At 35.6% G+C, this 27,487-nt stretch overlaps 1 non-coding gene across 1 annotated transcript; it reads right to left on the reverse strand.

The window, feature by feature from the left end:
- Nucleotides 1-7,642: 7,642 nt before the first annotated feature.
- On the reverse strand, nucleotides 7,643-7,746 carry LOC115032595 (U6 spliceosomal RNA). Its single transcript, XR_003838240.1, has one exon. It is a non-coding gene; the product is annotated as a U6 spliceosomal RNA (small nuclear RNA).
- Between the last annotated feature and the right edge of the window lie 19,741 nt (nucleotides 7,747-27,487).

The raw sequence follows: 27,487 nt of genomic DNA on the forward strand, positions 1-27,487 counted from the left end.
CAGTGGAAAACATTCTAATCAGAGTTTGAAACATTCATTTTCTTACCATGGTAATAAAATGCATAGCTACAATGATAAATTGGATTCAATTTATGTTCATATGTCATCTTTTATCCCAATGTCTTCAAATGTGAGATAGAATTAATTTCATGCTTTGAATGGGGATATCTACCTCTCCGGTGTCCTGATGAATAGATTGGCTATTTGTCTACAAGGACAAGATGATGTTTTCTGCCCTTCCTCCTATATTGCTTCGCCATTTAATACTCATTGCAATAGGCACAGAACCTGCTACAAAGGAAGGAAAGCACTGCAGACATGGAGAGGGCAATGGTAGAGAGAAACATTTTGACTACTGGGAAGAACTTGAAACCAAGGATCTGGGCTTCACACTTAATTCTCAGAAGGCTGACAGTGGCATGTACATGGAAGCCAGAGCTTTGTGTACAACCAGACCAATCTTAGTGGAAAAAACAGTAACACTGTTTTCTAGTCTTTAAAAGGTGTAATATAAGTGCTCTGGGCTCTTTGTAATGCCCAAGCTCTGAACACAATAGCATTCTCCTACCCTTCAAAGTGTGATGAAGAATTTCTTGTAATACCCCAGCGAGGTCAGTGGAATTACTGATAGCCCATTGTGGAGATTTTTGCATTTCTCTAGAGAGTAAGGATAAGTGATAAATATTGCAGTGTATCCAAAGAAAGAATGAAGGTCTCTTTCTAACTATTTAACTGGTAACTGAATGACAATTTAAAAAAAATGTCCCTTCGAATGCCACCACTGCCATCTTTTTAAAGTTTAAAAAAATTCACAAGATCTGCAGCTCTCCAAAGTCACATTAAAATAGAACTGTCACATGAATTATACCAGCTTTGACTTACTGCAGTAAATAGTGTCCATCTTTTAAAGCATGGTAAATGACCCTTTTTCAACACTTTTTTTTTTTTTTTTGCTTGTGACTAACTTCCAGTATTGGTCATTTTAGCATTTATGTCCCTTATAAATATTGTCCTCACCTTGGGTCTAATTCTGTTGTAGAGCACTTCTTGAAATAGAGTAGCTCAAAGCTATACAGGTACTGCTGGTAGGATCAAGGCAAATTGAAATCATCAAATGACCATATTTTATTCTTCTAAGTGTTTTAAACACAGTACTTTTCCCTGAGACTCTTTCAAAGATTGTTCAAAATCAAGTCAGGTAGTTAAATGTTTGGCTTTATTTCATGTACCCTAAAAATAATCTTGTGCAAGTCCTGAATCTAGAATTCTTTCTCTTAATGAATACTTTAGCACTAAGTATTGAAAAGCAATTTATTTTTATGAAACTCTAAGTATCAAGGCTCAGAAGCCATTATTTAATATGATGAACCTGTGACTTGCCAAATTGCCTTGAAGCACTGCACTGAAATACTCTTTTTACTTGTATTTTCTTTATTGCTCTTGTGTGTGTTGCTATTTCCTATAGAAAATTAATCTCAAAGCAAGAAAAGTGGTGTGTGTGTGTGTTGTGTTGCTATTGACTATCTTTCTATATACTTGCAATACATTCAAATATTTATAAGAATATAGCTTAAATGAATATATTAGTGAAATGAAAAAACATAAGTATTATTTAACTTAAAGTATGTGCAAAACTAATTTACTGATATGATGAACCTTTAATTTTTTTCATCAACAGTTGCAGATAAAAGTTCTAAAGGCATGTCATCTTCATCCTGTAGGTAGTATATATGAATACAGTTTTGAAGCAAGGTAATATAATACCCTGTGTTCATGGGACATAAACTAGAGAAAAGAGAACACACTTTGTTTTCAGGAGAGAGAAATCTATCACTCTAGAACTTACATGCAAGTTTCTTTTCTACTTTCGAGCTCTCCTAGTATCAGAAGGGACTATGTAGGCTAATGGGCAGGTAAATTCTTCAATAATTATACCCAACTGTGAGTCCCTGGGGCTTCCTTTAAGTCATGTCTAGCAAATACATGATAAACAATACAGTAGTGGTATGACTACTATTAAAGCAACTAACATTTTCTGATTCAATTCATTCCTGGTACCATAAACCTAGTCAACAACTCAATTAATATATAAATTTATTTTATAAATTGTTGTACTTACCTAGCAGTCTTACCTAACTCTCAGAAAACTTTAAAAATAACTCAGAGAGATATTAAAGTTGACATTTTCATCAGTTGCAGCGTGTTATGTTAGTGCTAGTGTGAATACCTAATGGTATGTGCCTAGAGGCACAAGCTTAATTAGTTTGTTTGAAGCAGCAACTAATATTTAGTTGTTTATATTTGTCACATGTTATATTCATTTTTCAAATAAAGTTTTATTAAAATTCTATTTTAATAGAGGTATGATAGAAATTGAAAATTGAAAAATATTACTATAGATCTCAAACATCTAGGTAGTCCACTCACACATAAATACACACATATATAAATGTATGTATATGTCTATGAATTAGCAAATTAATTTGGAGATAATTTTAAATTTCTGTAGTTGAACACCTCAAAATTGGTTAACTATGTCCAAAATTTGATGCAATATTTTACTTATCTGTTGGAAAACACAGAGAAACAGATAGACACATATGCAGAGACACAGAAAAACATTATTATTCTGATGGTGAAAATTTAGAAGCTCCCTTATATATCACTAATATATTTCAAGGTAGATGAGACTAAGTTAAAGTAATCTAAGCTTAAGGGCCCAATATGTTTCTGAACTCTGTTCATGTCTTGCTCTCTTCTCTTGATCTCAGCTCTGCCACCTGATTTGGAACATATGTAAATATGTCTATTCTCCAAAGATAGCTGATAATGTTTACATGTGAAATCAAACCATTAAGACTTCAACAATCGTATACTTGAGTCACAGGACACATCTTCCTAGAGCTGCACACATACAAACACACACTCAAATACACACACTTAAATGCTATATAGGCCCATGAGTAAAAACAGTAAAGTTAAACTAGCTACACTAATCATTTATAACACTTGAGGCTAGTAATGGTATTTCCTCCAAAAATGTGTTTGCTCCCACCAGCTTATCACCTGGTACTGGCCATTTGTATCAAAGAAAAGTGTTGTGCTGGGTTACAATTTGCACAAATATTTGGTTGGAAAACACACTGTCAGTCCATTGACAAAGACTTTCTTCTCCAAGAAGCTTTAATTTAAAATGTCTTCTTGGCTAAGGGTGGGGCATTAGGCCCATCTCACCTTCATATGCAAGGATTTCTGTCTGATTTAATGTGTATAACTCTTGTGCATGCTGTTAGTCTCACTAGACCACATGTGCATCACTGTGGGAAATGTGGTTTTTTTTTCCCATGAAGTCATCCACTTCCTTTGAATCTGGTAACCATTCTGCTTTCTCCTCTGCATAAATTCTGAGTCTTGGTAGGAGAGGTGTGATAACGATATCCCCTTCAGGGCTGAATGCTTTGAAATCTCTCATTCTCTTTCTGTTGTCCAATTGTGAGTTTCTTTTTAATTATCATCTACTATACACTTTTAGGATGAAGACTGAGTGATGGATAGACCTCTGTGAACAGCAATATGCCATTAGCAGTCATTTTATTGCTATCTTCATTTTGCAGAATAAAGGCAGTAGGCATTTCCATAGGGCCAATGTCCATGTATTCTAAGGTTCTTGGCCTCCTTAATATTACCAGTTCTATCTCATGGAGTGGGCCTTCAGTCCAAGCAAAAGATGGCTCTTCACTGCCTTGCTTGCTGTGCCATACTGTCTCCAAACTTCACCTTTGTATTTCATAAATGATGTTGTAACTTTAGTGGCAAACATATATCTCTTACTGTATTTCTTCCTCTCTTTTTTAGTTTACAAACATATTTGTACAGCCTGTTTTGAAATTGTTTAACTTTCTGCTCATTAGGGTTATTGTATTTTTCAAAGTGAGTGATCAGATACTTATTTTCTGAGGCTATAGCACCCAGTCTGAGGCTATTATGGCTCCCATGCTAAGACACTGAAAATTATCTGCTCTTTTTCAGGTACAATCTGCTTCTGTGAAACTTCATTGAATTGTCTCTTGTTTAGTTATTAAACTCACGGTAATATACAGCATCCACACAGGAGTTTGGAAAATAGACATCAAAATGTTTAGTTCTTCATGAATATAGTTGATTTATGTTTCTCATGAAAAGCTTTAGAGTCATTCAGTTGATTACTAGTCTTTCATGTCATATTACTCTTATCCTTTAGAATTTCTTAAATTTTTAGGCTATTCTGTTATTTTTTCCAAAGCAAAGGTCATCCCTTGCCCCCTTTTTGTACTGTATCCATGTAGAAGAGGCAGAACTAATTTCTTTCAGAACTATGCTATTCTCTTTTCTAGAGAGTGGAGTTAGCAGTAAGGTATAGACTGTGAATCAATCTCTCTCTCTCTCTCTCTCTCTCTCTCTCTCTCTCTCTCTCTCTCTCTCTCTCTTCTTTTTACCCTCATTTATCTGAATAAAACACTCAGCATTCTGTCCTACTATTGAGAATCATCTTGCTAGCAAATGCCTAACTGCTTATCTTTGCTTTGTGGGATGTGTACTGCTTGTTGCTGAGTACAATTCAGAACTTTATAAAGCATAACTGGTGAGTAGCAGTGTTTTGTGCTCATGGGAACGAGCTACATCAGAAAGGAATCTACACCCACTTGCACTTGAGTTTTATGCAGGGTTGTAAGTGTTGATCTATTTTCGTTCTTCTCTATGTAGGCATTCAGTCAGTCCATCACCATTTGTTAAAGATACTTTAATTTTTCTATTGTTTAGTTTTGGTTTCTTTATAAAAAATAAAGTGAGAATAGATGTATTGGTTTAATTTTGTGTCTTTCATTCAATTCTACTGACCAACATGTCTGTTTCTGAACCAATACCAAGCAATTTTTAACACTATTTTTCTGTAGTACAGCTTTAGCTGAGAGATGGTGATTACTCCTGAACTTCTTTTATTATTCAGGATTATTTTGGCTATCCTGAGTTTTTTTCATTTTTCCATGTGAATTTGAGAATTGCTCTTTCTAGGTCTATAGGAACTTGAGTGGAAATCTTGATGATAATTGCATTGAATCTATAGATTGCTTTTGGTAAGATGGACATTTTTGCTATGTTAAACCCACCTATCCATGAGCCTAGGAGACCTTTCCATCCTCTAATATGTTCTCCAATTTCCTTCTTCAGGGATATGAATTTCTTTTCATATAGATTTTTCACTTACTTAGTTAGAATTATATCAAGATATTTTATGTTATTCATGGCTACTATTTTAAAGGGTACTCTTTCTCTAATTTCTTTCTTGGGAAGTTTATCATTTGTATATAGAAGGGTTAGTGGCTTGTTTGAGCTAGTTTTGTACCTAGCCACTGAAGGTGTTTATCAGCTGTCAGAGTCTTGTGGTAGAATTTGTGGGGTCAATTTTATATATTATCATATCATCTGCAAAAGTGATCCTATGACTTTTTTCTTTCCAATTTGTATCCCCTTGATTTCCTTTAGTTGTCCTATTTGCTAGACATCAACTAGGCTAGAGCTTCAAATAATATATTGAATAGATAGGGGGAGAGTGTATAGTCTTTTCTTTCTTGTTCCTGATTTTAGTTTTTCTCCAATTAATTTGATGTTGGCTATTGGCTTGCTATATATTGCTTTGATTATGTTTAGGTATATGCCATTTATCCCTGATTTCTCTAATACTTTTAAAATAAAGGGGTGTTAGATTTTATCTAAGGCTTTTTGAGCATCTAATGAGATTTTTTTCTTACAATTTGTTTATATTGTTTAGATTACATTGATAAATTTTCATATATTGAACCATCTTTGCATCCCTGGGATGAAGCCTACTAGATCTTGATGGATGATGCCTTTGATGTGTTCTTTGATGTGTTCTTAGATTCAGTTTGTGATTATTTTATTGAGTATTTTTGCATCAATATTCATAAGAGAAATTAGCCTGAAATTCTCTTTCTTTATTGAATCTTTGTATGGTTTAGTTTCTAGGGTGGCTGTGGCCACATCAAATGAGTTTGGCAGTGTTTCTTCTGTTTCTATTTTGTGGAATAGTTTGAGGAGTATTGGAATTAGATCTTATTTGAAAGTCTGATAGATTACTGCACTAAAACAGTTTGGTCATAAGCTTTTGTGTATGTGTGTGTGTGTGTATGTGTGTGGGGGGGGGATGATTTAATGACATCTTCTATTTCTTCAGGGCTTATGGGATTGTTTAAATAGTTTACCTGATCTTGATTTAACTTATATTAGTGGTGACTATCTAGAAAATAGTTTATTTCTTTAGGTTTTTTCCAATTTGTGGAGTACAGGCTTTTGAAGTAAGACCTTAAGACCCAGCTATACCACTTCTATGCATATACCCAAAAGATGCTCCAACATCCCACAAAGACATTTGCTTAACTATGCTCATAACAGCTTTATTTGTAATAGCCAAAAAGTAGAAACAACTGAAAAATGGATAAAAAAATGTGGTACATCTACACAGCTATTAAAAAGGAATACATCATGAATTTTTCAGGCAAAGGGATGAAACTTGAGAATAGCATCCTGATGGAGGTAACCCAGTTCCCAAAGGACATGCATAGTATGCACTCACTTATAAGTGGATATTAGCTATAAAATTCAAGTATAATGCCACATAACAGACCCAAAGAAGCTAAACAAGAAAGAAGACTCAAGCAAGGGAGCTTGAAATTTTCTTAGAACAGTGAATAAAATTCTCATAAGAGCCAGATAGAAGAAGAGAACTGGCAGGGAGGGGGAATGGGAGAAATTTAAATGACATAATATAACCAGGGGGACCTCTTGTGAATAACTACCTTGTACCACAATCTGTGCAAGATATAAGACCTAGGTCTTCCTCCTAGTCCCATGCTCCCAGAAATAAGACTGAAACTCAAAATATACTTACAAATACCTTGGCCATATAGTTTCACTCAGCTCTATCTAGATATAACTAAAGATACCACATTTATTCTAGCATACATTCTGTTACATGACTGGTTCCTTGTGTTCCATAACTGAGTTCCTTTGTTGTCATCTCTTGCTGGAGAACCTCTCACCAGAATCCTTTCTCCTCCCATGTGTTCAACTTTCTTTTTTCTTTTTTTTTAATATTTTTTATTACGTATTTTCCTCAATTACATTTCCAATGCTATCCCAAAAGTCCCCCATACCCTCCCCCCCCCGACTCCCCTACCCACCCATTCACACTTTTTGGCCCTGGTGTTCCCCTGTACTGGGGCATATAAAGTTTGCATGTCCAATGGGCCTCTCTTTCCAGTGATGGCCGACTAGGCCATCTTTTGATACATATGCAGCTAGAGTCAAGAGCTCCGGGGTACTGGTTAGTTCATAATGTTGTTGCACCTACAGGGTTGCAGATCTCTTTAGATCCTTGGGTACTTTCTCTAGCTCCTCCATTGGGGGCCCTGTGATCCATCCAATAGCTGACTATGAGCATCCAGTTATGTGTTTGCTAGGCCCCGGCCTAGTCTCACAAGAGACAGCTATATCAGGGACCTTTCAGCAAATGCTTGCTAGTGTATGCAATGGTGTCATCGTTTGGAGGCTAATTATGGGATGGATCCCTGGATATGGCAGTCTCAAAAATATGGAACACTTCACGAATTTGCATGTCAACCTTGCGCAGGGGCCATGCTAATCTCTGTATCATTCCAATTTTAGTATATGTGCTCCTGAAGCGAGCACGTGTTCAACGTTCTATTTCCTACCTAAGTCATAGGCCATAGGCTTTTTATTTGACAAGTAATGCATCCATACAATACACAAGATATTGAGTCTGCAGTTCAGGCATGAGCATTGTTTCTGCTCAGTAGCTAGCTTGCCACCATCGAAGCAACTCCATAAAGAGGTTATTGAAGCCCAGCATCTTCTTTGAAGTGGAATGGGTGTACTGTCAGGAACAGACTTCTTTTATAGTTTAAAATTTTTATCATAGTTAAATAATTTAAAGTACCATATTCTTTGGATCTCAGGTTCTTTTGAAGACAATCTATTTATAGCATATCTGAAAAAACAAACATTGCTTGTCTCCAGATACCTATCATGTGTTCAACCCAGGAAGAATATATTATTGATGATCTAGATTAATATCTGATATGATCATGACTTTGACTGTCTGACTATTAACTTACATTACTTAATCTTAAGCAATTTGTAATAGAAGCCATTAAAAGGACTCAGGCTAAACCTTGTACTCTTATATGAATTGTATAGGTGTAATACCTATACAGGAGTTAAAACACACATATGTTATGTTGTAACAGAATTAATCTTAAATTTTGCATCGATATACAATGATTTATACCATGAAAACTGTAAACTCATATCAATATACAAAATTCTGTACTAATGTAACAAAAATTATAGCCTCACTTCTGTATCAAAATATAAAGTTCTCTACCTATGTAAGATTATGGCTATAAAATGCTTTTGTTTTAAGAGTAGATTCAGTAATCCATCCCTATTTGTCTAAATTTTTATAATATTAACAAGACATCAAATACAACGTCTAGTGTTTCCATTATGGCCACACATTAGCCCTGTTTACAACTGAATATTGGTGTTTTACACTGTGTTGTTTGTGATGCTTCTTGAGATAAGATTTAAGACATTTCTCATGCTTGGTAAGCAGACTACAACTGAGATGTAGCCTCAGCTCTTCAATATTTCTTTGGATACTTTTTTCCTCAGCTATAAATCCTTTGTTAGTGATGCGTACTTATTTATAAGGATCTAGATATCTTTTATGTTTGCTATTCATGTGTTCTATGTTTAGATATTTTATAGAACTTCTGAAATAATCACCATCTGCCTTTTACAGTCGATCTGTTTGGCCCCTCATGGATCAGGCTAATATAGAGGCCAATCATTATTCAATGTATGAACAGTTTATTTATTTTTAAGTAATAAATCTGTGGGTGTAAGCATACACATTGTATTTGATTTTCACAACATATTCAGTAAAAGAAATGTCATCAGCATTTGTATAAGATGTTCTACTATTTATTTAAAGTTAAGAGTGTCCACAGACAGAATGTGTATATCTGTGCAGAGAATAGGGCAGATTACCCTTTTAAAGTTCTCACAGTCTGGACATTGACTAGAGCACTGATAGAAGAGAGGCATTTGATAGGAAAAGGATATAAAATCTGCTTGAAATGGCAAAGAACAAGAAGGGCAGTTGGATGATTTCCCCCCAAACCATTGCCATCTATGAAGCTTACTTCATAGCATGTACAACTTTCTTGTTTATTGATTGTCATCTTAGCCTTTTGGGGCTGAGCCATCTTTTCTGCCAGAGTGTACAACTAATTTAATGACAGAAATTAGAAGAAAATAAATTGGAGATCAAACTATTGACAAGATAGGAATGTTGTAGATGTTAATCCTTGGCTGAGATCAGAGAAGCCAGTCTTTAAATTATATTCATATAAACTGTGTCACTAAGTAATTTAACACACATCTGATTTATAATTGACTCTTGATTTTTTCCATGGCCAAAGTTCATTTTCCATTAAACATGGACTTGACATAATGTTAGGAAACCGTCAAGAGAGTAGAAAACAGTTTGCGATATACTTTGTGCATTTCTGTCCAATCCAAACAAGTAGACTTGGATATATTGTTAAGTTAGAATGAAAGAGTTATGTTTCACCTGGTTTCATATTCTTGATTTCTTTTTATGTTTATTAAATAAGGGTATATTTCCAAGTACTTAATGATGTGCCAGTCAAATATTTTTTATTTGACAAAGAAACTATTGTTACACATTAATGATTGATATACATAAATCTTTGGGTGGTTTAGTGTTTCATATGTTCATGTATTTACTACCTCAAAAAATTCTGTTTCTTAATTTAACATCTATCTATCTACATATTTACCTACATGCCTCTCTCTCTCTCTCTCTCTCTCTATATATATATATATATATATATATATATATATATATATATATATGTATTAGTCAGGGTTCTCTAGAGTCACAGAACTTATGGATAGTCTCTATATAGTAAAACAATTTATTGATGACTTACAGTCGGCAGCCCAATTCCCAACAATGGTTCAGTCGCAGCTGTGAATGGAAGTTCAAGGATCTAGCAGTTACTCAGTCTCACACGGCAAGCAGGCGAAGGAGCAAGAGCTAGACTCCCTTTTTCCAATGTCCTTATATTGTCTCCAGCAGAAGGTGTAGCCCAGATTAAAGGTGTGTTCCACCACACCTTTAATCCCAGATGAAAGGTGTAGCCCAGATTAAATCTCCTTAAACTCGGAGATTTAATCTTCTGGAATCCATAGCCACTATGGCTCAAGATCTCCAGACCAAGATCCAGATAAGGATCTCCAAGCCTCCAGATAAGGGTCACTGGTGAGCCTTCCAATTCTGGATTGTAGTTCATTCCAAATATAGTCAAGTTGACAACCAAGAATAGCCACTACAATATACATACATACATATCAGTCTATCATCTATCAGGACTTCTTGACTGGGTAGATGAATAAAGTTGTTATGCACTAAATTTTATTACAAGAATCCATATTTTACAAAAACAAGCTGTTATAGCTCAATATTGCAATGCTGGTACTTGGGTGCCAGTGATTAGAATATTTAACATTCCATAGGATCACAATCCCCAGGACTACCTAGAAAGAATGACTCTCCTGAAAGATACATGGCCTGAGGTTTAAGCGATTAACATAATTATATTTGTCTTAGCTAATCATTGTATTTTATTTCTGGAAAATGTGTATGTTATCGGATTATAATAATTTCAAACCAAACTCCCTATGACACGGGGATTCTAGCCAACTTCTACAATTGGAAATCCAATGCCTCCACTCTGAATAATAGATAAAATAAGAAAAGACTTTTGGTCTTTCTCACTCAAGGTCTACATTTATTATTGTCATGGAAATAATTATAGAATATGATTGTTTGCTATCCTTCTGAACCCCAAGAAAATTTTTAGCACCATAGCTATTAGGGATGAATTAAAGCAAGAAAACAGCAAAAGTCGCCGGGTGTGGTGGCGCACGCCTTTAATCCCAGCACTCGGGAGGCAGAGGCAGGCGGATTTCTGAGTTCGAGGCCAGCCTGGTCTACAAAGTGAGTTCCAGGACAGCCAGGGCTATACAGAGAAACCCTGTCTCGAAAAACCAAAAAAAAAAAAAAAAAAAAAAAAAAAAAAAAGAAAGAAAACAGCAAAAGAAGAAATTCTGGAGATTAACATAGAAGAGGAACCAACACAAAAAAGACTGGCCACCTTCAGTCTACCTAAAGTTTATTCATCCAAGAGACCATGTTTGGAAATCTTGTGCTATATTATTTCAAGAGGGGCTGGTATTATTAATAACTCATAAATGTTCACCAAGAATCTCAATTTCATCCTGCTTTCCCTCCTTCTGCACTTGTGATGCATGGGACCCCTGAAGATTTGACTGTGTCTCCCACTTAACAAACTTTCTCCATTCTTTAAATAAAACAAACAAACAAACAAACAACAACAACAAAGGTGTGTGGTGCTTGAGAAATTCCATGTAATGTCTTCTTGCCTACACATGTGTATACAGACACATAAAACGCAAACACTCAAAACTACATACACAAACACATACACACACAGAGAGAGAAATACATACACATATACCAACATCAACACAACCACCACCACCAGCAGTGCCAGTACTCCCCAGTACCACCCTAACTAACATTAGCAGTACCAGTACTACCACAAAACCAAATAAAATACAATATCTCTTTAAATGTCTACCCTTTCATCCTTTCAAGGTCTCTCTCCATGCTTCATCTCTCCAGGCTTTAGTAATCTTAACTTCCACATTAATTGTCATGAAATTAGACAAAGTTGGTAGGGCTTATTTTGGTTTGTAATTCAAAATTAATTGCTAAAATGAAGACAAATCCAGATGGAGCATTTCAAAATGGAGCAAGTTGTAAATAGTTAAAAAAAAAACAAAACAAAACCCATATGATTCAGATGTTGTTCATCAGGAATTGAGAAATATGGTTACAGAAGAATTTATACATTCATCTCTGTTATATTTGCAAAAGGAATATTACAAATTTTATATACTACTTTCCCAGATTATTGCCCAATAAAGAAATCTGGCTAGAGAAAATTCCTAATGGATTTTCCATAGAAACAAAATTACAAGCATACATTCCTCATGTACTAACAATAATTATCATAATGTTTTCATCTCATAGGTGTATTTTTTATTGATTTTAATTATTAAAGAAAATTAATCAAGAATAATTGATTTTTAAAGTATTTGTGTGTGTGTGTGTGTGTGTGTGTGTGTTTGTGTGTGTGTGTGTGTGTGTGTGTGTGTGTGTGTGTGTGTGTGTACATAGACCAGACTAGTACATTGAATCCCTTGGAAGTAGAGTTACAGGCTAGTGTGAGCAGCTCAGAATTTATTCAGGAATTGAATTCTACTTCTCTACAAGAGCAGCACATGATGCTCTTAATTTATGAGGCATCTCTCCAATCCCAGAGTAAAAGATTTTATAGCTTATTACTCTGTGGTCAATCAGTTGAAACTTAGCAATTTTTAAATGAATAATCTTCAAACAGTAATCTGCATTTGCATTAGTATTCTGGGTTATGTGTTTCAATTCTGTAGCAAGTGTGTCATGTTCCTTTAGGAAGAAAATGAATGAGGCATTGAAGAAAAATACAACATTGAGTATCCATTGCATATTTCACTTAGGATGAATATCACATCTTGAATTTAGTTATTTCTGGGAAAAACAACAACAACAACAATAATGAACACACACACTAACAAAAAGGGAACTCTTCATTTTCTAGTTGTTTATACTATTAACAATGATATATAGATAACCAATGATGTATACATTGATATTGTAATAGTAAACAATGTTCCTCATGACATTAGCAAAGTAGAAAACAGTGGAGATATGAAACTGGTAATCACTGGCCTATAAGAGAATACCCCAGGATTCCTAGAGTCTCCATAACCAGTTAACTGAGGAACATAATCAAGCAAATGCATCGGAGGATGCATTGTTACACACCAACATTTAATTTCCTCACAGTAATGCAAGTACACATTTCAGCATAGCTTTTGTGTTAGAAGTTAGAAGATAAAGATATGCAAAATTCAGCATCATCATACGGGGGCTCTCTCTGCAGTGGTGAAGCCTAACAAAGAGAGCACAGTTATATCAAGTGTTGGGATAGAGGCCCATACATAAAACAAATGTTGGTCTTGTTTTCAAAACCCTTAAGCTCTCTGCAGTGGTTGAGTACCAAACATAACACAGACTATTCTTCAGTGAATACTACACCAACAAAGACATTTGACCTTGTGTCCAAGAGTGGAATACCAATGGTGGCTGGCTTTCTAAGTTGAGGCAGTGTGAAGTGCTTCAGTTCGTTCAGGATGGTGCTATCCTCTGCAATATGTACGACTCCCCAGTAACTTTCTGGGACACTGTTCCCTGATGATATGGGAGAAGGGTCCTTTCTCTACCCTGATCACTGTCCATCTTATAAAAGCCAATCTTACATAGTTTGGTATGGTAATGGCATTTTTTTCTTTTTCAGGAATAAAAAAGCACCAAGTGCTTTTATTTGAATTTGATCTCTCCAGGATACAGAATGTATGGAAAGGTAGAGGACAGTCTGGATGGCAACCCCCAAATGACTTGGTGTCTCCAGTAAACGATATAGCACTCCTAAGCCCAAATATCAATCTAAAATGACTTTCCATGCTAACAGGACATAGCTTCAGCTTTCAAACAGATTAGGATCAGACCCACAACACTTGCTCTTCAGACATTTTATACATTTCAGCTTTTAGGTAAATGGAGGGAAGCTTTGGCCATCAATAATTGACATTCATCTTTCCAACAAATTAAATGAACTATCCACTGCAAATTGGCTTTGTTGTTGTTTAAACCATTAAATATAATAAATAAATGGTTAATCTCATATATATATATGAGATTCTCATACATGAGGCCTGTATTTACCTAATCCACACCATGCTCTTCCTTCAGCTCTTCTTATATTATTTCATTACATATTATTTTATAATTATTACTGTTACCCATGTGTATATATGTATGTGTGTGCATTGTATATAAATATGAATAGAATAGTCCATTTAGTGTTTTTCATACATATAAGTGTTTTTGCCTGTCTTAAAAATGAATTATTTTATTTATTTCCATTCCAAATGTTGCCTGTCCCTATCTCCTGCCCCTGGAGTCCTTCACCCCATACCTCCTCCCCTTGATCTCTGAGATGGTGTTCCCAATGTCCCCAAGCATACCCCTTTACTGGAACATCAAGTTTCTACAGGATCACTGTGTCCTCTCCCACTGAGGCCAGACAAGGCAGTCCTCTGCTACACATGTGCCAGGACCTCTAGCCTGCCAGTGTATGCTCTTTAGTTGGTGTATTTTTGTTGTACACTTTGTGATAGCAAATGGCACTTTCACTGTAGTGATGTTGAATTAAAATCACTTCTATTCACTTTTGTCTTTCCAAAGAAACGTACTATTATCAATACAGTTCTCTTTTTTCTTGGTATATTTTCCAGCAGATGATTGTGTGTGTGTGTGTGTGTGTGTGTGTGTGTGTGTGTGTGTGTGTGTGTGTTAACAAACAGAAAGAATCATGTCTCTGCTCATGGAGCATCTTGGCAAGCAGCATACCTTTCAAATGTGCCAGAGCTGGCAACATTAGTTTGTTTGATCAGGACAAGAGGAAAGATTGCGTATACCATTTTCCTAGCCTGTGGCTTTCAATATTTCTTGACTTATTTTCTCAATTTTGCATGACTGAGGCAGAATGATATTACTTGCCATTTTATTGCTACATTTCTTTATTAGAACAATAGTACTTGGTATTCCCCTAGATCTATCCTAGGTCTATCTAGTTTCAGGTTCTTGGCCACCCAATAAGCATTAGGTGTGGGTTACTTATAATGGAATGGGCCTCAAATCAAACCAGATATTGGTTGGATATTTGTGGGGCATGGAGGTGTAGGGGAAAGAGGGGAGAGGGAGAGAGCTCACATTCAGCCAGAGTTCCTGTGTTCTGGGCAGGCGGACATGGGAGGTCTGCTGGACACTTTCCACTTGGTCCCGGGGGTGGGGGGAGATCTGGCTGTGTGAAGCTACTGACCCCACTCAGCCGGGGGGTGGACAAGGGGCAACCCCCGATACCAGGGGCCCCGGGGTGACACCCTCAGCCCGGAGTTATGGGAGAGAGGGCAGAGGGAGAGAGGTTACCATGCAGGCGACAGTCCTTAGTCCAGTCCATCCATTAGAAGAAAGCCTATCTCATCATCCAAGCACAGCTGGCCTTGATTAACAGAGACAATCTATGATTTTAGAGCTTTATTGTAGAAAGGCAGGAAGAAAGGAGAGAAGGTGGAGAGAGAGAGAGAGAGAGAGAGAGAGAGAGAGAGAGAGAGAGAGAGACTGGCCATGCCCAACAGGAGGGAAGGGGAAAAGAGAGAGAAAGAGGAAAGGCTAGAGAGTAAGAGGTTAGAGAGAGAGGGAGAGTGAGGAGAGAGAGTAAGAGAGAGAGGAGGGGCCAAGAAACCCCTCTTATAGTGGGCTGTTATCTTGTTATTGCTAGGTAACTGGGAGGAGTCTAGCCTGAAGGTCAGAAGCTTGGGACATTGTCTGCATGACTACTAGCCATGCTTTTCCTGTGGGGGCTATGGGGGTGGTAACTTTGACAGGATCCAGGTGTCCAGGAGACATGAGGGAACATCTACCATCCCATGTAGGTGAGTTATCACCCCCAGGTTCTACTGGGGTTCAGACCTCAGCTCGACTGGAGACCAACTGTGTGTGCATAGCCCATTGCCCCACAGATATTTCCATAAAATTTGTGCTACAATTGCACTGGTATATCTTGCAGGCAGGGTCACTCATAGCTTGAAGGATTTGTATGTGGATTCATCTCCTTTGGTAGTGTCCTTAATGTCGTTTTGTATCATGAATACTACTTCAAAGGGGTAAAGGCTCTATGTAGGCACCAGCTTGACTTCTCAATGGTCAATGAGTTATGTAGGTATTGATTTCAGCCATAGGGCTCTTCCTGTCAGTTTGTAAAGAGGTACTAATAGCATTAGCAATAGACTGGCTTATTTTGTGTTTCCCATATGATCCCTCTGGCCAAAAACCTGATAGAAGCAATGAATTCTGGTCCTGAATGTTTTATTTCATGGTGAGAGATATCTAGATGGAGTTCTGTATTGCCCCCACTTCTCCGTAAATTTTCATTTCATTTACATCATCTTCATATATGTATGTATTATAGGAAGCTTCTATTTTATTAGGTTTCCATATGATTCCTCAAATGACTCTTTATTTTAGCTTTTAGCTGTCCTTCATTTATTCCCTCTTCCATACCCTTTTCCATTCTTCCTACCAGTTTGATTCTCCAATTCCAGTTTCCTTCTTCACATTCCATTCATATCTATGTATCTATGTATCTATGTATCTATGTATCTATGTATCTATGTATCTATGTATCTATGTATCTATGTATCTATGTATCTATGTATCTATCTATCTATCTATCTATCTATCTATCTATCTATCTTTCTATCTTTCATCTATCTATCCTATTATATTTCCCTGTCATAAGGATATCTAGCCTTCTCCCTTGGTACCATACTCTCTATCCTCTACAGTTATATAACTGTAGCTTGATTATCAATGACTAAACACTTACCACCCACATATAAGTGAATATATACCATATATATTTTCCTGGGTGTGAGATACAACACATAGATTGGTTTTTTTCAGTTCCATAATTTTAGCTGGGAATTTCATTTTTGTCATGGCTGAATGATATTCCATTATATAAGTATAACATTTTCTTTGTCCATTCATTTTTTGATAGATGTCTGGGTTGTTTCCAATTTCTGACAATTATGAATAGAATAGAAATGAACTCAGTTAAGCAAGTATCTCTGTAGTAATATGGATATAATTGTATATACAAAGATATAAACATTATATCATTTTGGCTGAAAGAAAATGGAAGGACAGTCGATTTATCCCTGGTACCACTGGGAGTTTCAATCTAAGGTTTCTTTTATAATACACTGTAATGAAACAGATATACATTTCAACAACTGTGCACTAAATGAATTTTTAATGTGGTAAAATTAATTTGAGTAAATTTGTACAAGTAAATAACAGCCAACCAGAAAAAATTAGTTGGTTTTTAATAATTAATCTAGGACAGAAGTCAACCAATTAACTAGCTTCTTGAATTCCAACTGATGCTTCATTTTCTAAAAACTAAGAACTGCCTTCATATTTATGACAGAACAAAATGACAATTAACTGGGAAAATGAACTTATTTCATATGTATGACTTAGTCTTATGAATTCATCTATTCTATAAATATGTAAGGAGGACAAGATGATAGCATTTTTAGCATAGCAATTAGCAACTTTTAAAATCTATGGAACTTACAGAATATTATAATTAATAAGATTTCATTTAATTATCACACAACTCTGGGAGGTAAATATAACTTAAATAAAAACAAACCTTATGGAGATATTAATTTTGTACCTATTACAAATATACATCTGAGATCTTTAAAGTTATTTGCTTATGTAACTCCCATACAAGTAAGCAAGTATAAAAATAAATTTTTAATTCTATTCTCTGACTCTATTTGTTTGTCTGTCATTAAATGAAGCTACTTCTCATTTTATTTCATTTCTTCTTTGCTGTAATTAGAAGAAATTGCATATCAAAAACACATACATGATTAAATATTTCCCCTTCAAAGCAATATATAGTGACATTTAACATTACTTCAGCTGGCCTTTTATGCAAATAAAACCTATAATATTAAGTGTGAACATGCATTACAACTTTCAGGTGCTTGACTATAATCTGATATATCTTCAAAAGCCCATTTCTATCATTGTCTTTGTTGAAAAATCTAAGATTCAGGCAATATACATTAAGAAGCATATATATATATATATATATATATATATATATACAGAGAGAGAGAGATGATATAGATGATATAGATAGATATAGATATAGATTTTTTTTTACAAATTAATTAGAAATGCCACCCTCAAGATAGATGCTTTTGTATCCCTTCTATACAAAATTCACACAGACAGTTTTACAAAGGAAAGACTCTTCCTCTTCCTCACACCTTTCTCCTTAGAATTGAGTTCCCACTCAGGAGCCCTATGTGGTAAATTGAAGCAAAAAAGTAGCACTGTGCCAGGAAGAAAGGTTTTATGGCTTCTGATATTGGTTCTGTTTATAGATGTTTTTGATACATCCTCTTCCTCAGACAGTGCTCAGTTAAGCAACATATATGTTCTCCTATACTGCGTTCATTTAATGCAACATTTTAGTTGGGAACTTGTTTGTTTAAACAATAAGAGAAACATTTGGAAGCCTGAAGCAACTGGATAGGAACAATGAAATTAATCAACTTCCTATCCTAACCAAAAATTGATCTTAGGAGTTAATTCTAACTTGAAATAAGAGAGCTAAGCTTTTGTCCTTTTTCATGGCCTAAGATAGCTTTATCCAAAACTTCTTTCCCCATAGATGACTTGGAGTGGGGTTAGGATCTATCTCTCAATAAGTTCCTGAATGGTGGCCTCAGCAGTTTTTGTGTGTGAAAATCATTTACCGAAGCATTAGCAATGTTGAGATGTAGGCATGCCAACAGAATTCCCAAGAATGGATACTAGTAGAACGAGGTAGGAGAAAAATGCTGCTATTACAGCTGTGCTGTTATGTTGTCAGGAAAATGCCTCCTCCACTTTTCAAAAGTAGAAACTAAGGCTCCAGGTGAACCAGAGCCATGACTCATTGCAATAACATTTGCAAGTGAGGCTCTTTGGGCAAGAGGATATACTGTGTGACACATTGTGACATACCAGAACTTCCATGGTGATATAGTTGGTCTTGTTTTATTTCTATTTTTATTTGTTTTGTTTTCTTTAATGAGGGAAGTTGCAGGGGAAGAGGGCAGATATGAAGAGTGGAATAGTGATGCATGGTGTGAAATCCACAAAGGATAATGGGAGGAAATATTATAAATATTTAATATATATAATGGGGAGTTGGGAAGTCCTTTCCTCAGAGAATCTTACTTTATAGGTGGGCCATTCATTCCTGCAAACGATATTTAATTTACTGGGATGAATAACCAGACCAGAGTCTTCTGCTACTCAACAAAAGTCCTGAAAATGGTTTAGGACCAAGTCCCGTGGGGTGCATGTGCCTTTCTCATCCTAGGAATTAAAGAAAAAATTGTATGAGAGGACAAAAAACAGAATACACACAGATAGACACAGAAAGACATTACTGGGAAAATAAAAGTAATATGAAAAGGCTGTCTCAGACAGTGGTCTTCCTCCCTGCATATGGGTTGCCATAGACAATGAGAACTCGTAAGTTATCCTGTTTCTGGTAGGGAGTCAGGAGCACCCCCCCTATATTGCTCCTGGATGGGTGGCAAAATGTGCTTCTGTTTTGTCCTTCTAGGCCTCCAGATTAAACCCAAAATAAAAACACAGAGATGGACATAACAACAGGCAACCTGACACCAAGACTTACCCATAAAAACAAACAAACAAAGAGACAAACAAAAACAACTCTTCACTATTGGCGAAGGGATCTCTAGTGAATCCTTGACAAGACCCCAAATGAAATGGTCTAAGAGTCACCAAAGAATGGTACCCTAGATTCAAGTAATATGTAAATGCAAAGAGTCTTATTCTGAAGATGTTTAGCATTCTGGGGCCTACCAGATTTAAATCATATTAAGGGAATTCTGAAGAGGGGTAGGTGACCTCTTTATCTTTTGGATCTATCTCTAGGGACATTCTAGAACCACTGCTGGTGCTTGGGGGTGGGGGGTTCAAAATTCTTGCTAGGGAAGTCTAGAAACTGTTGATGAGGAAGTCTGAAAACTGCTGTTGACCCATTGTTCTTGCCTCAGACCAGGTGTCAGAGCAGCTTCTGAGGCCTGGACTTGCCTGGACTTGCTCTTTTCTTGGAAAGAGAGATTTAGGCCTAGTCTCCTAAACTGCCAATTTGAAGCCTGTCATGGGTTCAGCCTACCCTGTCTCAACTTCTAAAGCAGCTACTTATTTATTTATTTTCTCTGATTATGATTTCTTCTAGTTTTGTTGTCATTGTTGGTGTTGTTGTTCTTCAAATTATGCCAGACTTCTGAGACAAAGAATGAGTTTGCACAGAGTCCTCTACTACTCTAAGTCTGACTCTTGAAATATAATACATTTTTGTAGCTGAGAACACAACAAATACAAAATTCATAATTTAGCACTATGCATGTCAAACTAAGAATGTCTTGTAGACACTGAAATTTAAACTCTGAACCACATATGATGCCCATTCACACTGATCTTTTTATTGACATTTAAAAATGAAACCATAGAAAATTATAAGAAAGGTCAAAAGGATGACTAAGGAAGGCACTACAAATCACCAAAATTAATGTAAAAAGTGATAGGGGTATTTTTTAACACCTTGATTTATTTTACTTTGTAAGGATGCAAAGAAAGCTGTTCATGACTCAATATGTGTTTTCCATGTTGAGTAGGCGGTTTCTTTTACTAAACTGTTAGTCTCTACAGCCTTTTGCCTATGTTCCAGTCTTGAAATTCTTCAATAAAGTTGGTTTAATGTGAATATTATTCCAAGTGGAAACAGACATTCTGAGGATCCAGTCTACATTAAATAGAATGCGGCATGGACCACAGTGCAGTACACTAACTGAAAATGTGACTTGTGAAATCATCCTAAATTCTTCCATGAGCTTGATTGATCTTAAAGGCATTGTAAAATATTTCATAGCTGTCCAACATCATGGAGAGTTTGAGTGCTTTTCTCAATTATAACATAAGTCACAGAATGTTAGTTGTAAAAATAGTGATGCAACTGGGTAGGAAGTCTTCATGACCTGGAAATGGCCCCAAGCTCTACAAATACTATTCATTATTCTCTTCATTGCAAATAGAGATAATTTCTAAATAATGAAAAGAATATTGTATGGGAGTGACTGAAGTTCATTTGTGACCATATGATTCATAAATACATGTTGTGCAACTGAAAGAAAATTAAAATTCAAGGTCCATGACTCATGCCGCTTGCTAGTTAGGAGGGCTTTTTGGGCCTAAGACAAAGAACAAATGCTGTAAAGTTATCCCAGGAACCAACTAGCCATAAAGATAGGGAAGACATACAAGAATGTCTGGACTGGCCCAGCACCTCCCTATCTCCCGCCCTTCTGACATGGGTTAAATGTTAACCAGATGCTCTGCTATTACCTCCATCTGCACTTACACTTTGCTGATGTTTAAACTGTCCAATTGTGTGCAGCTGTGCCAATTCTTCCCCTACCCCCCTCTTTTACTATATAATCCTCTAGCTTCTGAGCCTCGGGGTTGACACCTCTGTCTCCTGTGTGAGATAGTGTAGCCCGAGCTCCGTCATTAAACTACCTCATGTGTTTGCATCAAGATGGTCTCTCATGATTCTTTGGGTGCACATAATCATGTGACTCGGGTGGGGGTATCCCCATGGAGGTCTTTCACAACCCTGAGATTTGCTGGTATTACTTTTGTTTCCAGAAGGCACCACAGCAGAAGAGTCAATCCCAGGGACCAGTGAATACTGAAATTATATCCTACATGCTAATGAAAGACCTACAATGTGAGGACTCCCCCAAGTTCTGACTCAGGAGAGGCAACCCCCAAATCACTCAAGAGAAACGGTCTTGATGCAAACTGCAAGAGGACTTTTATTTCAAGAGCACTCACAGTCATACACCACACAGGGATAGAGGACCGTGGCCCCTTGAGTAGCTGGGTAAGGGAGTATTTAAAGGAAGAAACCACAACTCAAGGGGGTGGGGAGGGCATTGTTGGAAAATACCAAAAATACCAGTTAAGAGTCATGAGAAAGTGTAAAGTCACAAGAATCACAAGGAATACCTGGTAATTGTGCGGGTTATTTCTCAAGACAGTTTCTATTAGCCCCTAACAATAGCACATTTGCATAGTGGGGTCCATCAATGGTCAGGGTGGTCCTTTTTGAACAAACACTCCCTGAACCCAGAAAGTGGGTGGGTGGAGGAATGTTGCTATCTGTTTTATGATTAGTATGCTTTGGAGCATTGAGTCACAAAGGTCACATTCTCAAGCCTGGGCCTAAATGCCTAGTTTTTATGTTTTTATGTTTCACTTTTTCACTAAAAGAATGAACCTGATGAGAAAAATTCCTTTAAAAGGTGGTAATTTGAAGAATTATAACAGAAGTAAAGACAGTAATAAACAAACAATAAACCTCCCAAACATCATGCTTTACTCAGCCACCAAAATAACCACAATGTGAACTTTATTTCATCAAGTGTCTGCTCCAAAACATCATTGGAATTGGAGGTGAGGATAGGAATCTAGAAGTGGTTACTAATGAGAAAATTCCAACTCTCATGAAATACTGAATCATGCTGTTCCTTGTTGTCAGTAAAACACAAACAATAGGTTAAAGTTTAAAAGACTATATTAAGATAAAATTATTAAGTTCAGTTGAATAAGCTTTGAGTATAAAATTTATAATCAAGAAGAGGGTAATGAACAAGATGTGATCATGATGTATTTAGCATGGATTGCCTAGATATCTGAACCAGGGACAAAGAACTAGAAAGAGTAAATTTATGGATGACAAAAATGAAAGATTTATAATAAAATCAAAAGAAGTCAATTAAAGGTTAAAAATACAGTATCATCTTTATTGGCATTTGATCTTCCAAGATTTATAGTGGCTTCTTATGAAGTATAATTTTGTTTATTCAATAAAGGGACAGAGCAAGCTATAAAGTTAAGTTTCACCCCTCAGTGATCAAAGGGCCTCAGCAGTGATATTCCTCCAACATTTCTGGGTTGCAAATGTTTTTGTACTAAGTAGGTTTCCACTGGAGAGTGGTGTCATGACAATAAGAAAGCCTGGGGTGAGAAGGAAGAAGCATGCAGCACAGGATCAAAGAGGGGCTGTCAGCTCTGCCTGAAAGATGAGACTATTGATGATCTCTGGCTGCTGTTAAGATTCTGACAGAGAAAGTCTGAAAGGATGAAAAGGGAAGCATTCAAATGGTAATCCTTTTATATCTTACAACCCTCAATGAAGAGAATGTAACCTATATTTATGTTTCTATATCTTTGGATAGATAGATTGATAGATAGATAGATAGATAGATAGATAGATAGATAGATAGATAGATAGATAGATAGATAGATAGACAGACAGACACACACTCACACACACAGAGAAAGAGAGAGAGAGAGAGAGAGAGAGAGAGAGAGAGAGAGAGAGAGAGAGAGAGAGAGAGAGAGAGAGAGAGAGATGCAAGTGGCATTTTGATAGTGGCCTAAACATGTACATGTATACCTTTATCAAAAATTACAGGCAGGAGAGAAAGTGATTGAAGCTAACAGGACAGATTAAAAATTCGAGGAATTTTTATTGAAGAAATAAACTGATGAAGACTTCAGAATTTAGAAATGATTATTATGAAATAAACAAGTGTATTAACAAAAGGGAAAAATATCTTCCTGGGGCATGTAGACCCTATTTGGAATGTGACTGACTTGGAGGGTAGAGTCTATCTCTGTTTTGTCACAAAATAGCCATTTTATGGAAATGGAAAAATAGGCAAGGGACTTGCTTATCCATTTTAGTCTCTTAGCAGGCACCATTCTCCCATCTGATTATGTGCTGATGGGATTTATAAATTGGTACTCTCTCTATAACAATATATATTGTAAAGTAAAAGGCTCTTGTTTGTTTGTGCTAATGATTATGTCAGGAATCTCAGGCATGCTAGGAGAACACATATCTCTGAACTACCTCCCAGCTCAATCGACCACATTTTGAATATTGTATTTAGAACCTTATTACAAACTAGTAGTTGACATCAATTTGCTTCTGTATAATCCTAAGATGTTTTATAAGTGTACAAGTTATTTTTGATTAAATATAGGTTAAATTGCCCTAGCTGTTGTATTTTCCTGGCCTGCTTTTTAAAATAGTTGGCCCTGCCTTGTTGCATTCATTTTGTCCTTTAATAAAAACATCAGTTAATCATATTTGCAAGGGGCTTTCTGAACTCACTGCCCTGTTAAAATGGTCTCTGTGTGTCTTCTTCCCTTTTAACAACTGTCAGGTTGTCATGATTGATTTAGTTGCAAAGAAATACTAACTTTTGTGTTAATCATGAAGTTATATATGCATAGTCTGTTTTTTTACCATCTTAACCTTTTTTAAAAAAAATCCCTCTTTTTTATCCTTTTAAATTTTATACCACAAATTGCTCTGAATTTTTCATGTTTGGGTAGAAATAAAACCTAAAATAAAACTTCTGTTATTCTATTTCATTTAAGTCTCTCTTTCTCTCCTTTTCCTCACCTTCCAACTTTTTTTTTTTTTTTTTTTTTTTTTTTTTGGTTTTTTGAGACAGGGTTTCTCTGTATAGCCTGGGCTGTCCTGGAACTCACTTTGTAGACCAGGGTGGCCTCGAACTCAGAAATCCGCCTGCCTCTGCCTCCCGAGTGCTGGGATTAAAGGCGTGTGCCACCACGCCGGGCTACACCTCCCAACTTCTTGTCCTCCTCCTCTTTCCTTCTTTTCCTCCTCCCTCCTCCTTGTCCTTTTTCCTCTTCCTCTTCCTCTTCTTATTCTTCTTCCTGAATCAACTATTGAAAACGACTGAATTCAATTTCTACTTTCTAGTAGAAACTTCCTCATGTCTTGGAAAGGAACTAAATGTCTAGAATCTCACTAAATTCAAGGAGTCACACAACAATGACTGTATTTAACCAATCAAAATTGGACTCACAGGGATGCACACAGGCTTATACAATAATGAATGCAGTGAATGGATTTTTAGTCTATCTCTTCTTAATATGACTCTCAAAAATAACTATTTCAGAGCCTTAGTCAGAAACTCATCATGTATTATCCAGACGATAAAGCTCTTCCTTTATGAAATAAATTTGACATTATCTGTGCACTGGGTATTTATTATAGTTTCACAGAAGTTTTTAAAGCAAACGGATTATTGTTTTGTTGTTCTGTTTAATGTCTGCAATAAATGTCTAATTCAAGAGTATATGGGGCAACACAGATTGTACTTGATGATTTTTTTTTTAAGAACATAAATTTGGGCAGGTCTTGAAAAATGGTTGATCTGAGAGGACTTTTAGGGGAGGGTGAATATGTTCAAAATGTATTGAAATTATCAAAGAATTACTATAAATACAGGCAACAAAGAGTGTAGAAAATGGTTTAAATTGTCTTATCGAGGGAAGAACACACCAGTTACTCATCCTATATTAAATGGTCAAACTTGAAGAAAATACATATAAGTAACACTATACAGAATGAGCAGGTTATGTCTGGAATAATATATCTATATTATATATAGATATAGATAGATAGATATGGCTATAAAGGCCAAAATGGAGAAAAATATATCTTCTAGGGTTTGGAGCAAGGGAGGGCATGAAAGGCAAGGGAGAAATTTAATTTTACTATAGTCTAAAAATAATAAAAAGGATTGAAAAAAGAAATACCATGTTTAAAATGTTTTTACTGGTATATATAATATTATACTACCCTGAAACTAAAATGTATTTTTCCCCTGGTTCTTTCTAGTAATCTTTCCAAATACACAAATCTGGTAATGATTATTTTAGTACCCCACTTACTCACAAAAACAAATAATGTGTTCATGAAAATTTAAGTACGACCATGCAACTGATGCCTAATAGTCTCCCTTGTACCTCTTTACTCTGAAAAAGAATAATTTGTGGAATATCTTCAAAGGGCATTTTTCTTTCATAAGGGATAACCGGCTGTCCTCACAAATGAAACATCTGCTAAATCTGATTTTGCAAAATCTGTGAACAATGTTGATGAATCTCAATATTATCACATAGGTCAACATAGGTATACAGCATAAGCATAATGACTCTCAATAGTTGAAATTTTACAGGAATGGAATAATTAGATTTTTCAAGTACTAAATTACATGAGTCTTAAAAGATGTAATTGAATTGGTAAGAAAATATCGAAGTTAAGTAGAAGAGAAAAAGGAAAACCACATCAACATGGTCCAAAATAAACTAATTTAACATCATGAAACTGGAAACATAATGATTAATTGGTGATAAGAATCAGATCAATGGAAACCTAGAGTAATAATGTATGAATAAGATAGCAGCAGAGAAGACTGCAAAATCATGAGTGAATATTCTGGTGATAAAAAATTTCCATGCTATGTTTTGATTTAAGAAACTTAGTTTATTATCCTATTTGAAGTCACACAATATGTATGTATTTTATTTAATTTAAACAGTATTGCAATATAGTTGCCTTAAGGAACATATATATTATATTGTAAATTTAATATTGAAATTCATATAATATACTAGAAATTCATATAATATACACATAAATGCAATGGGTAATATATAAATAATACATTACATAGATACATAGACAAAGACAGACAGAGAAAGACAAGAGATGAGGCAGAGACAGATAGACAGATAGTGAGACAGAGATTGAGAAAAGTAGGTAACTGTATACAATTTCTTAAGAAAACAAAAGAAGGATATAGGAATTTTGTATCTATAAAATCAACATAGACATATCTATGATATTAAAGCAAACACTACAGTATTGAAGAAATCAAAGACAGTCAAAACAATCCCAAGCCTACAACAAGCAGTTCACAAATGACAATTCAAATGAAATAGAAAAAAATTGTTCGACCTGTAATAACTGCAAATTCAAACCACAAAGAAAAGCTATTAGTCACACTCTAGCTTGGCTATAAATAAAACTAGAACATAAAATGAAAAGAGTTCCATAGTCTGCTATTTAGGTGAAAGTTTGTTCAAATATATAAATGGATATTTATTTATTTATTTATTTATTTATTTATTTATTGGAATAGGATTTGTTGTAGCCCATGCTGACCTCATAACTGCTCTGAATCTGGGGAAGCCATCGGTCATCTAATACTTATGGATTCATTTTCTAAGTTCTGGAATAACAGGTATAAAAGACCATGCCAGAACAATTTCTTGAAACAGTAACATTATCTAATGAATATGAATGAAATAATATGTAATTAAGAAGCAAAGAGCAACAGCAATGCACACATTTATAGAGCATTAAAAATTAAAAATGTCCATCAGTAGTCAAAATATGACTGTTATTGGCTAAGAAATTGTATTCCTCCAAAATTTATGTGTAAAAAGTTTGACACCGTTGTGATATTATATGGAAGTGGGATGTTTGAGAAGTAATTTGGGCTACAT

This window comes from Mus caroli, unplaced genomic scaffold, assembly GCF_978045245.1.
Source record: "Mus caroli unplaced genomic scaffold, Mus_caroli_1 scaffold_13, whole genome shotgun sequence".
Lineage (NCBI taxonomy): Eukaryota > Metazoa > Chordata > Mammalia > Rodentia > Muridae > Mus > Mus caroli.